The sequence below is a fragment of the Camelus bactrianus genome, chromosome 15, assembly GCF_048773025.1.
Source record: "Camelus bactrianus isolate YW-2024 breed Bactrian camel chromosome 15, ASM4877302v1, whole genome shotgun sequence".
Lineage (NCBI taxonomy): Eukaryota > Metazoa > Chordata > Mammalia > Artiodactyla > Camelidae > Camelus > Camelus bactrianus.
The window spans coordinates 64,251,865-64,263,757 of NC_133553.1; the positions used below are offsets into that span (position 1 = coordinate 64,251,865).

The window sequence follows — 11,893 nt, forward strand, 5'->3', positions numbered from 1 at the left end:
TGTTGCGCAGCCGCTCTTCCAACAGCGCTAGGGGATGACTCAGACTGCGCAGGCGTAAAGGTTAACTATTTCATGACGAGTTAGCGTTTTTGAATTCCACCTCCTGATTCAAATGTTTCCACAGTAAATTATAATGAAACATAAATTTTCAAGGAAATTAAAATTTTTAAGTGTTTCCAGAAGAAGAGAAGTTTAGAAGAGTAAGCTACAGCAGAACCAAAACTGCATGCGCCGCCCGGGAATCGAACCCGGGTCGCAAGAATGGGAATCTTGCATGATACCACTACACCAGCGGCGCTGACGGTAAACAGCTCTGCTCAAAACTTTTAGGACTAACTGCTAGCAGCTGTTCTCATATGAGGAAGATTCATTTCTTCGTTTAAAAATAAAAGTTTATTGAGAAGCTATATAATGTGTTACTTTTCATTGTTGTAAAGCATGATTTCTTTTCTCTCATTCCAGTATAGTTGAATAAGCTCCTACTTTTTCTGTACGGAAAATCTCACACAAAAATATTTTTTAACTTAAGAAAATAAGAGTTTCATTAAGAAGAACTTGTCTTGATGTTAAGCAAATTTTTGAGAGCCAGGAATATTTTTCCAGATTTTCGCGGAATTTTGCTTTATATTTGAATCTCCTTGGTGTATCAGTGTACATTGGAAAATACTAAAGAAATGGTTATTTAACACAAATAGGTCCCAAGAACTCTAAAACCAAATGAGTTAGAAGATACTCAAATTTCAGTCCTCTCCCAGGGAGGCAGAAAAATTAGGGCTCTGAAATATACTTCAGTATACTCATTATGAATTTCGTATTGCATTTTATAAGTCATGTGAAAAAAACTTAACATTGTAGAAGGTACACTCCAAAAATGTGATGTTTTCTTCGAGTAGTTCCTTTAGACTACGATACTTTTGGATTACCATTTTTGGAATTGTCTTTAAAATATGTGGCACATTCTTGGGATTTTATTTAAAGATATCATATATTAACCTTTTGAGGATAAGGCAAATGTTAATAGTGGATAGTATTTTTAACCAACTTTTTGAGATTAATTCACATAACATACATTTCTTCCATTTAAAATGTACAGTTCAGTGGCTTTTTTAGTGTATTCACAGGGATGTGCAACCATCTCTATATTCAATTTTGGAACATTTTTATCACTCCCAGAAGGAAACCCTTGCTGATTTCCCCATCCCACTCCTCTCCTTGGCCCACTAATCTGTCTCTGTATATTTGTCAATTCTGGACATTTCATATTTTTCACGAAAAATTAATTAATAGTCAATCTAAGAAAGAAATAGAGAATTTTATTCAAGGCAACCTGAGGGTTTTAATTTAGGAGACAGTCTTTCAGAAAGCTCTGAGGACTGTTCTAATCATTAGAAGTTAATGCACAGTTATATGTTTTGGAGACAAAGAGTTATACATCAAATGAGGTACTGACAGTTTATGTAGTCCAGATCTGAATGCGCAAGGTAAATAGTGGGTCATCTTGATTAAAAATTAAGAAAGGAGTATTACATCCTAAGGAGTTACCTTGCTGGCACCAGGAAAAAAATTGCTTCCTGGTTAATGTATCATGTAATACACAGTGCACACACTATTGAGGGGTAGTGGCCTAAAGGATCAGAGAGAATTTTATGTATGAAATGTTTCTTTTCCTGCCTTGAATATAGGTGTATTTCATCAACTCCCCCTCATGATCATTAATCTTTCAATAGAAAGCATTAGGTGATCAAATGTTTGCTACCTCAGTGGTGGTTGCTTACCTGCCCTGGGTTCCATCATGTCTCGTAGAACATCACGTCCCTAGTAGCCTGGTTCTTTCTTTTCTTTTAGGGCCATTGTACTGGTAGAATGTCTGGCAACTACTGACAGTCAATTCCAGGTTCTCCAATAGGAGTTATGCCAATTTCACATTGCATATGCATTGTGCATGTTCGGTATTTTATAGAGAACTGTAGATGTGATCAATAGTTTCAAGCAGATTAGATATCATTATCTTCATAGGAGTAGATGATACACAGTGCAAAAGGCAATAAACCATTACTTTACAAGTTATACAAACTGTAGTAAAAATTGCCAACAGGAGTAACAATGTTATTAGTAAAGATTTAAGGCAGGATTCCCCTGATCCAAACCATTTTCCTAGCATTTCCCCTCATCTGGGAAGTGGATCGTTCAGAGTGGAAATTTGAGTCTTCATATGTGTCATAATGTTGCTTATGTTAGACAACTCATCAGGTATAAAACCACAACATTTAGTACATATTGTAATATAAATTCCTCCTTGCGAAGTAGATAAAATATTGAGGGCCATATAATTCTGTAGGACCCCTTTTCTCATCATGGAAACTTCTGAACTGAGCAAGCTGATGGCATGGTTACTATCATTTCAGGTTTGCTGGGTGAATTTTGTTAATGCCTCTATGTGAATAATGACATCTTCTATTCCAAGTGAAGCAATAAATATTGTGGACAAATAATCATACTAATTGATCCTAGAGTGCTCGAATTAAAGGCAGATTGGTATGGGTGGTTTCCAAGGCTACCTGAGTGATTTTAAGCCCAAGGGAAACCAATTGTGCATTTTCCTAACCAACCCGATGAGAGACAAGGCCATAATTTTTTTTCATAAATCCACTGGGTCCTGTTAGGAGCTACCTAATATACTTCACATCTAGCAAAAAAGAGTATTTATGGCCAGGTTCAGAACAGATGTCATTAACTGGCTAGGTAAGAGGGTCCCACTTAATGATATTGGCAGTAGCTTGCACAGCTTTAGAGTTTCTTTCTCCTAAAATAAAATTTCTAAGGGCCATCCAGTTAGAGCTTTGGAGAGGAGAAATCACCAAGGTAACTTACAAGTACTAGCCATAGTTAATTGACCATAAACCCAACAACTGAATTAATTTTAAACCCTACATAGGATTTGTGCCCATGACAGAAAAACGTTGATATATTAAAAAAGTCCAAGAAATCAAGAAAACACTATAATGATCATACAGGTCAGGTCCAGTACCTTGGGCTAGCTGCCTACTTATGATCTCGTTCTCTTCTTGTCTTGGTGTTGAGACAGGATGGGAGGGGGCAGGACACAACCATTAAAAGAATGACACAGCAATTAGCACCAAGATGGCAGAAGATTAATCCCCCAGTAGACCTTGAGCTTCAATACATGCTCATTCTAATACAATAATAGCATGCTAAATGGCACTCCCGCCAGTGCCGTGACAGTTATCAAGGCTGACCATAAAAGGTCATAAAGTGGGTGATGGCCCAGGTCCTGGAAATCCCATCCCCTTCCCCAAAATAGTTGGAATAATCGTCCCACTTGTTAGCATACGAACTTACTGAGCCCATAAAAATTAACAACCTCGCACCTTATAGTAGCTCTCTCACCTTTGGTGTTGCCTGCAGTCTGTCTAGGGAGTGTGTATCTATTTCTACTGTGAACTAAACACCATCCCCATGCCTCGTGGCCTCTCTGGCCTTCTGGGATGGCCCGCACTCTGTCTATGGTGTGTGCATCTCTATACTTCACTCTGCTGTGGCTCACTCTTGAATTCTTTTCTGCGTGAAGCCAAGGACCCTCACTTAATGAGGCATGTCCCAGGGACTCACCTGGGACCTGGGACATGGCCATCCTCTTGTGCTCCATTTTTCCTGTATCAGTGTGTGTGGCTTCTCTTCTGTTTGAGCATTGTTTTAAGGCGACGAGGTCAGCAGTCCTCTCTATAGACCAGTCCAGTGCAGGGCCCTTTTTAAGTGGGAAATATGAATCCAAAAGTCAATTCCCTTCAGTTTTGCTGTGCATAAACTAGTTAATAGTGCCTGATAAGGATCCTTCCATCTAGTTTGGAGATAGTCCTTTAAATGATGTCTTTCCCAGTATGCATAATCTGGTTGCTGGCCAGCGGGCATCTGATCTTCATCCAAAGATAGATTGTTGGGATAAGCTTCAGAAAGAAACTTAGACTGTTCTTTATAATTTTAATTAAACTTTATAATAATATAACATAGTAATGAGGAGCCGTCCAGGAAGTGAGTAAATATAAAACCTCAAAGACAACTGAACAACACTAGAATTTAATATCCACAAAGGTATATTGGTGAAACATTTTTCTCCCTCTAAAATTATCCTCATTTTCACCAAATATAGCCAAATTAAGACTAAAGTGTTTGCAGAACAAGTCTGGTTTTAATAAACTTGGCTTGATTATTTAGGTAAGTGTAATTGACCATATAGGCACTTTAAACTGGCTTTGCTGGAACTTTTCATAAGGAATCTCAGATGGAACTTTTAAAATGCCTCTCAAGGCCAGGAAAGCCACATCAAGGGCTTGCTATCAGTTTCCTCCTGCAGTATCTATAGATTTGGGTGAATTCCTCTCTTCTCAAGGTCCCTCAGATATCTTGAGATTCCTGCATCAGCCAGGAGGTGGACTTCTTTATTTACCTGGGAAGGCTGCTGGGAACCCTAAAAGCAGTGTACCAGGTTGTTTTTCCAAGGGGTTTTCTAGCACCATAAAGTTTGCCTTAGTTCTTTAAAGCTGTTTGGTAATATCTGATTTTATCATAGTCTCTAATATGGCATTCAGCTGAAAGCCATGGTGATATAACCAATGTTTCCAATTATGTCCTATTATAAGGAGAACAGATTCTTATTGAACTTATGCAAATAACTTTATTGCCATAAAAATAAGAATACTTACTAAGAGTCTCCAAATTCTAGAAGGATCAGGTAGATAAAGATAAATATTTCAATTCTGCTTACAAAGGTACAATTTACCAAATTGCTATAAGTCATAATTAGCTTAAGGGGAAAGGTTTCTTTTTAACTGGAAAATAAAAATTAAAAGCCAATAATATTTCAGACAAAAAACCATAAAAACTATAACTGTATTCATCAGTTCATTCAGTCCTATATAGTTAATGCTTGTTGACCTTGGCCTTCTGTTAACAGTTTATGAAGCCATCAGGTTTCATTAGAATTCTTTAAATTCTTACCCTATTCAGTGGCATGATTAGAAAGTTATCAGCAGGAGCTTGTACTTGTCAAAAGCTTTTTAAAATAAATCTTCTTGGAGATGAGGCATTCTTTCAAAAGCATCAGAGTACAAGAATAACTGTCTATAAATGACAAAAGTCTTTAAAAGTCATGGCTAAAGATCTAATTACAGTGCAATTTTAACAAAGAAACTTGGTTTCATAAAATTAAGTTATTTTTCTTGCTGATAAATTTTGTAACAGAGATAATAAGATCTTATTTGACTTCCAGTTAACCTAGGTACTTAATGCTGATGACTCCAAAGACATACCTGTATTAATTAAACCAATAAACTGAAACTAATTTCAGTACCAAACACTAATTTTAATATTGAATGTTTTCCAGATCATGTGAACTTGAAATTCATTTGGGTTAGTTCCTTTTATATTTCTAAGTATTTATCTGAGTTTAATTTACTTTAAGTCAATTAAATAGAGGTTATTTACAAATTAATTTTGGCAAAACCATTTGGAGGGAAAGATATATCATATCTATAATGTACACATAGATATATAGACAGACACAACCAGAGATCTCATATTTTAAAATCTAGTTATGAATCAAGTATTATAATATAAACTTACTACTTTGTAAATAACAATTGGAGTAAGTTAAGTTTACCTGCTTGAGTTTTAAAAGGCCACTTTTCCCTTTTTTTTCTTCGCAGTTTCAGGAATTAGAGATGGTCTAGATAAGAATTCCTGAGAGCCCTGGTAGAATCTTTACATCTCAAGGCACACAGAGAGAAGAGCAAGTTCCTCCTAGAAAGTCTTCTTCCCATAGGGTCTGAATTTTGAAAAGATGTTTATCATGCCAGCATTTTCTAACTGTGTACGTAAAGTCAGTTTGGGAATGTCAAGAGAGCCCCATTTTGATCAATTTCAGGGTGAGACTTCCCTCAGTTCCCAGCAGCACTTGTAAGGATCAGTTCCGTAAGTGTTACACAGAAGCCCAGCTGGGGGTCCCGTGGGTGGCTGTCCATCAGGAAGCTGTTTGGTCTTTAAGGCACAGTTTCCCATTATTAATTTGGTAGCCTCATTCAGATATGATCTGAATAGGTTTCTGAGACCATGAGGTGGGTTGGATGCGTGTTGCCTCTGAATCCAGCTCCCCAAGGTGTCATCCTTGGATTGATTTGACTCATTTACATGTCTTTCTTTTTTCCTCTTTTTTTCTATGAGTACTCAGAGCACTAGGTGATCAGTCTTTATATCACGCATCCCAGGAAGAGCAGAATTTACTAAATGGTTGTAGTGAGATTCCCTGTGAGACTGCTGCGCGCCGCAAGAATTAATCCTGACACTTCCCCTAGGTTTTCAGTCACCTGAGGACATCTTGTGGCCAGAAGGAGCAAATGTCCCTTTTCTTCAGAGTGGAATAATTGTCTCTCATTTCACTAGCAAGCAGTTTGTTCAGACCGTATACCTACCTGTTTTTCAATTAAGCCAAATTTAGCAAAAACCTGGTGACCTATGTTTCCCTGAGCCTCCCTCCCAGATCCCCTTAGATCCCTGCCTAGGAAATGCATCAGTGCCTCTTACTTAATTAAGACTCCAAGTCTTAAGTTAAAACAGCTCACATGTAATTTTTAGGATTATCTCTTAAAACAAGAAGATCTGGACATCAGGAGAACTCGCTGAAAGAGCTGAGGAGTATTGAGAAGCTGGTGGGGCTCAAAAGGCCTGCGCTGGTACCAAGCACCAGTCTGCGGGAAACTCCAGCTGCCCTCTGGTGGGTGCCTCTGATATCCTGCTGGCTACACCATGCGAATGTTGATGAAAAATTAATTAATAGTGAATCTAAAAAAGAAATAGAGAATTTTATTTGAGCCAGCCTGAGGATTATATCCCAGAAGACAGCCTTTCAGAAAGCTCTGAGGACTGTTCTGCCCATTAGAAGTTAAAGCACAGTTACATACATTTTGGAGACAAAAGGTTATACATCAAATGACATACTGACAATTTACATAGTCCAGATGTGCACATAGAAGGCGAGAAGTGAGTCGTGGTGACCCCTTACAGGATTAAAAAAAATGAATGCTATATCCTAAAGAGTTACCTTGCTAGCACCAGAAGAAAATTGCTCTGTATGAATTGAGCAGGCATTCCTATGCCTTCTAAGGCAATCTGGTAAATACATCATGTAGGGGCATGATTCATCCAAACTGAAGAGGGGTAGAGTCCTTTGTATATTTTTGATATTAACCCCTTATTGGATATAGCATTTGCAGAAATCTTCTCCAATTCAGTTGGTGGCCTTTTCATTTTGTTGATAGTTTCTGTCACTGTTCAAAAGTTTGTAGCTCAATGTAATCCAATTTGTTCATTTTTGCTTTTGTTTCCCTTGCCTGAGGAAACATACCCAAAAGAATATTGCTAAGATTGACATCAGAGCTCACTGCCTGTGTTTTCATTGAGAAGTTTTATGGTTTCAAGTTTTCTAATCCATTTTGAAGTTATTTTTGTGCATGGTGTGGGAAAGTAGTCCAGTTTAATTCTTTTGCAGGTATCTGTCTAGTTTTCCCAACGTTGTTTATTGAAGAGGTTTTCTTTCTCCATTGTATATTTTTCCCTCCTTTGTCATAGATTAATTGTCCATGAAAGTGTGGGTTCATTTCTGGACTCTATTCTGTTCCAATGAGCTATGTGTCTGTTTTTGTGTCATTGCCATACTGTTTTCATTACTGTGATTTAGTAGTACAGCCTGAAGTCAAGAGGCGTGATTCCTTCTGCTCTGTTCTTCTTTCTCAAGATTGCATTGGCTCTTTGGGGTCTTTTGTGTTTCCATACAGATTTTAAAGTTATTTGTTTTAGTTCTGTGAAAAATGCCATTGATGCTTTGATATGGATTGCATTGCCTTGGGCAATCTATGGTCATTTTAACAATATTAATTCTTCCAATCCACAAGCATGGCATCCATCTGTTTGTATCATTTTCAATTTCCTTCATCAGTATGTTATAGTTTTCTGAGTACAGGTCTTTTATTTCCCTATATAGGTTTATTCCTAAGTATTTTATTCTTTTTTATGCGATTGTAAATGGGATTGTTTCCTTAATTTCACTTTCTGATAGTTCGTTGTTAGTGTATGGAAATGCAACAGATTTCTGTATATTAATTTTGTTTTCTGCAACTTTACTGAATTCCTTGATGAGCTCTAGTAATTTTTTAAATGACATCATTAGAATTTTCTATGTATTATATATATCATCTGCAAACAGTTATAGTGTTACTTCTTAGTTTCCAACTTATATTCTTTTTATTTCTTACACTTGTCTTATTGCTGTTGCTAGGACTTCCAATACTAGTTGAATAATAGTGGCGAGAGTGAGCATCCTTGCCTTGCTACTGATCTTAAAGGAAATGCTTTCAGCTTTTCGCCGCTAAGTATGGTAGCTGTGGGCTTATCATATATGGCCTTTATTGTGTTGAGGTATGTTTCCTCTATACCCACTTTATTCGGAGTTTTTATCCTAAATGGATATTGAATTTTGTTGAAAGCTTTTCATGCATGTATTGAGATAATCACATAGTTTTTATTTTTTGATTAGTTGATGTAGTATGTCACATTTATTGATTATTAGAGACTGAACCATTCTTGCATTTCTAGGATAAAGCCTGCTTGATCATGGTGTATGACCCTTTTAACATATTGTTGGCTTCAGTTTGCTCATATTTTGTTGAGGATTTTTGCATCTATGTTCATCAGTGATATTGGTCTGTAATATCTTTTTCTTTTTTTTCCTTTTCTTTTCCTTATTGGTTTTCTGCATGGAAGATCTGTCCGTTGATGTAAGTGGGACGTTAGCATCTCTACTATTACTGCGTTTCAATTTCTCCTTATGTCTGTTAGAATTTTATACCTAGTGCCTCCCCACCCCTTGCCATTACAAACAGTGTTGCAGTAAGCACCCTGGTACATTTTTCCTTATGAGTGATTCTTTTATTTCTGTAGAATACATTTCCAAACATGATATTTCTTAATTAAATGGTATCTCTCTCTACATCTTAGTAAATAATTGTTTTTCAAAGGATTTAGTCATTCACACTCCCCCCAACAGAGTCAGCTCCTGAGATCTCCATCTACTCCACCTTATTTTCTCCTTCATTAAGATGTTATTAGTCTTATTAATTTTTGCCAATATGATCCATAAAAACTAGTATCTCCTCACTTGCATTTGCACTCATCTAAAGTGCTACTGGAGTTGAACATTTCTTCATGTGTGCTTTTTTGACCAATGGGACTTGCTTTCTCTTTTGTAATTTGCCTATTCATGTACTTAGTCTGTATTTATATTGAGTTTTTTACTGCTTCTTATCCATTTGTAGAGCTCTTTGTATGTTTGTGATATAAACCACCATCTAGTCTGTCACTTTAGTGGCAAATACTTTTTCTCATACTTTTTTTTTTAACTTTCATAATTCTGTCTCTTGCCATCTGAAAATGTTTGTGTTTTATGTAATCAAATGGGTTTATCTTTTCTCATATTGCTTCTGAATTTCCTATCTTGCATAAGACAGAATAAATATCAGTTAGGCTATTTAGAATGAGAAAGAAATGAGATGTGTGGAAGTAAGAACATAGGAAAATGAATTTCTTCAAGGTAGTTTTAATGGAAAAAAACAAAACCTGGAGACATGGCAGAATTCTTGATTTGATTGTTGTCAAAGCCAGACTGGTTGAATTTTAACCTTTTTCAGTAGTATGCCATTTCAGTGGGGAAAAGTCCAGTGTGAATACAAAGCTGGACTGTAATCGACGTTTAAATTTTAATCAATAATATACTATTGTAACAGGAAAAAGTCCAGTGTGAATTGTACAAATAGACTTTGATTTAGTTATAGGCGATCTCATGTTTTAAAAGGAGAATGATGGAATAGGGGTGGGGTGGGGATGAATAGGGGCTCAGTAGAGCTAGGGAAGTGAAAGATTACAAAAATTCAGAAGCAGCAGCAGTTAGGCAGGTGAAACGCCTCTGCTCTCGTTAATTGCTGCTTATCAAATTTAGTTCCCTGTCCTCCCACAAAGACTAGGAGGTAAGGGCTCTATCTTCATTTGTTGTCTGGAACGAACATTAAATTTTTTTTGGCAGCCTTGTGTTTACTCAGATAGCCACTTTAAGGTGAGCTAAGCTCATTGGAAGAATGCAGCTCTGAGCTGTGGTAACCGATGTTAGTGTTTGTTCAAGTCTTTATATGCTAAAGTTGAGCCCCTGTTGGAAAGAGTGCTCTGAGGAACTTGGCTAGAATTTGGTCAAGGAGAGAATCTTAGTGTTTAGTTTCCAAAGGAGATTGCTTTTTCGAACAACACTCTAAATAAATATTCTAATACACTTTATTATATTGCACTTCATATTTGTGGCAACAATTCCCATGATTAAAAAAACTAATCTTTTTGAGTTTTAGTGATAATATTTCTTGAAAAGGCAAGAGTGCAGAACAAGAAAGCCTTCAATCCACCTCCACTTTGCAAGTTCTGTATACTGCCTCTTCACTGAGGATCCTTTCTGAAAAAATTTTCCTGATGTTTCAGAAGCAGAAATGAAAGTTTCCACTTAGGACACTTGTGTCAAGTTTACTGACATGGTTAATTCTAATCAGCCGACATATTTTCTGAAGGCCTTTTAGGCTTAATGTAGTGAGGCGCTGTGAGCATAATGTAACTTGGAAAAAGAAAAGACACATAATTTAGTTCTTTCTTTGTAATTTGTAGAAAAAGGAGATTTAATCTTCATATTTTTATGTTCTTAAGTAGAAGTGTTTAATTCATGTATGATTTGCATCTTGTTCCAGAAACACCTCCATTCCCCCTTTCTTACTCTGCTCCACTGGCCTCCTTCCTGTTCCTTAACCATGCTAGGCATTCATTCTCTTTGCCTAGAAATCTCTTTCCCCAGATATTCACCTGGCTCAACCCCTCACTTCTGCAAACTTTTGCTTAAATGCTTAAATGCCATCCTGGTCAGTGAGGTCTACCCTGACCAAGCTATTCAAAATTGCAAGCCATTCTGCAATCCTCTTTCCCCAGTCTATATTACATCATTTGTTCATTTATTCTAATTATCGTCTGTCTCCCTCCACTAGAATGTCTGCATTATTAGAATAAATATTTTAAAAAATCTGTTTTATTCACTGTTTTTTTCTCAAGTACCTGGAACATTGCCTGCCACTTGGAAGGAACTCAATAAATATTTGTCCAATAAATGAATCCTTTTTGTAGTGGATTTTCTACTTCTCTCAAAGTTAGAAAGGTTATTCTTTTTATCAAACTTACTTTCCTTCCATCCATACTGTTCTTCATGTTCATGTACTAGTTTTTCTTTTTTTCTTTTCCCTTTTTTTTTTGTTTGGATGGGGTATTGTAATAACAGAAATAGGATCATATAATACCCATTACTCAGTCAGCAGCTTTTCTCACCTAACAATACTAGGACAATAGATACAAATCCTACATTTTTTTAATGCTTGCATAATGTTCCACTATATGACATGGATACAATACTTTCATTCATGTCTGTCATTACTTTTCCTCTCCCTTCGCTTTGGACCACCCCATCCCTGGTCTCCCCCATTTTTCCTTTCGTCTAGCACCATTTACCCATTTATTTCATATCCAACATTCCCTAACACAGTGAACATAGCGATCACTCAGTGTTTGTTGCAACCCATCTGTACGTGACAGCGACTAGCCATGTGCATTCTTTGAGCAAGAGCGTTTGATGAAACAGAAGAGGGCACTACTGAGGAAATTAAAAGGTGGGGTCCGCCTCCCCTGGGGCTTTTGGTGTCCCTCTGAAGCAGGATGGTATTCGGAGGGGCAGGACGGGCTTGGGGGACCA

General features: G+C 37.0%; 1 non-coding gene across 1 annotated transcript; it reads right to left on the reverse strand.

Moving 5' to 3' along the window:
- Positions 1 to 227: 227 nt before the first annotated feature.
- On the reverse strand, positions 228 to 298 carry TRNAG-CCC (transfer RNA glycine (anticodon CCC)). The gene has a single exon. It is a non-coding gene; the product is annotated as a tRNA-Gly (tRNA).
- Between the last annotated feature and the right edge of the window lie 11,595 nt (positions 299 to 11,893).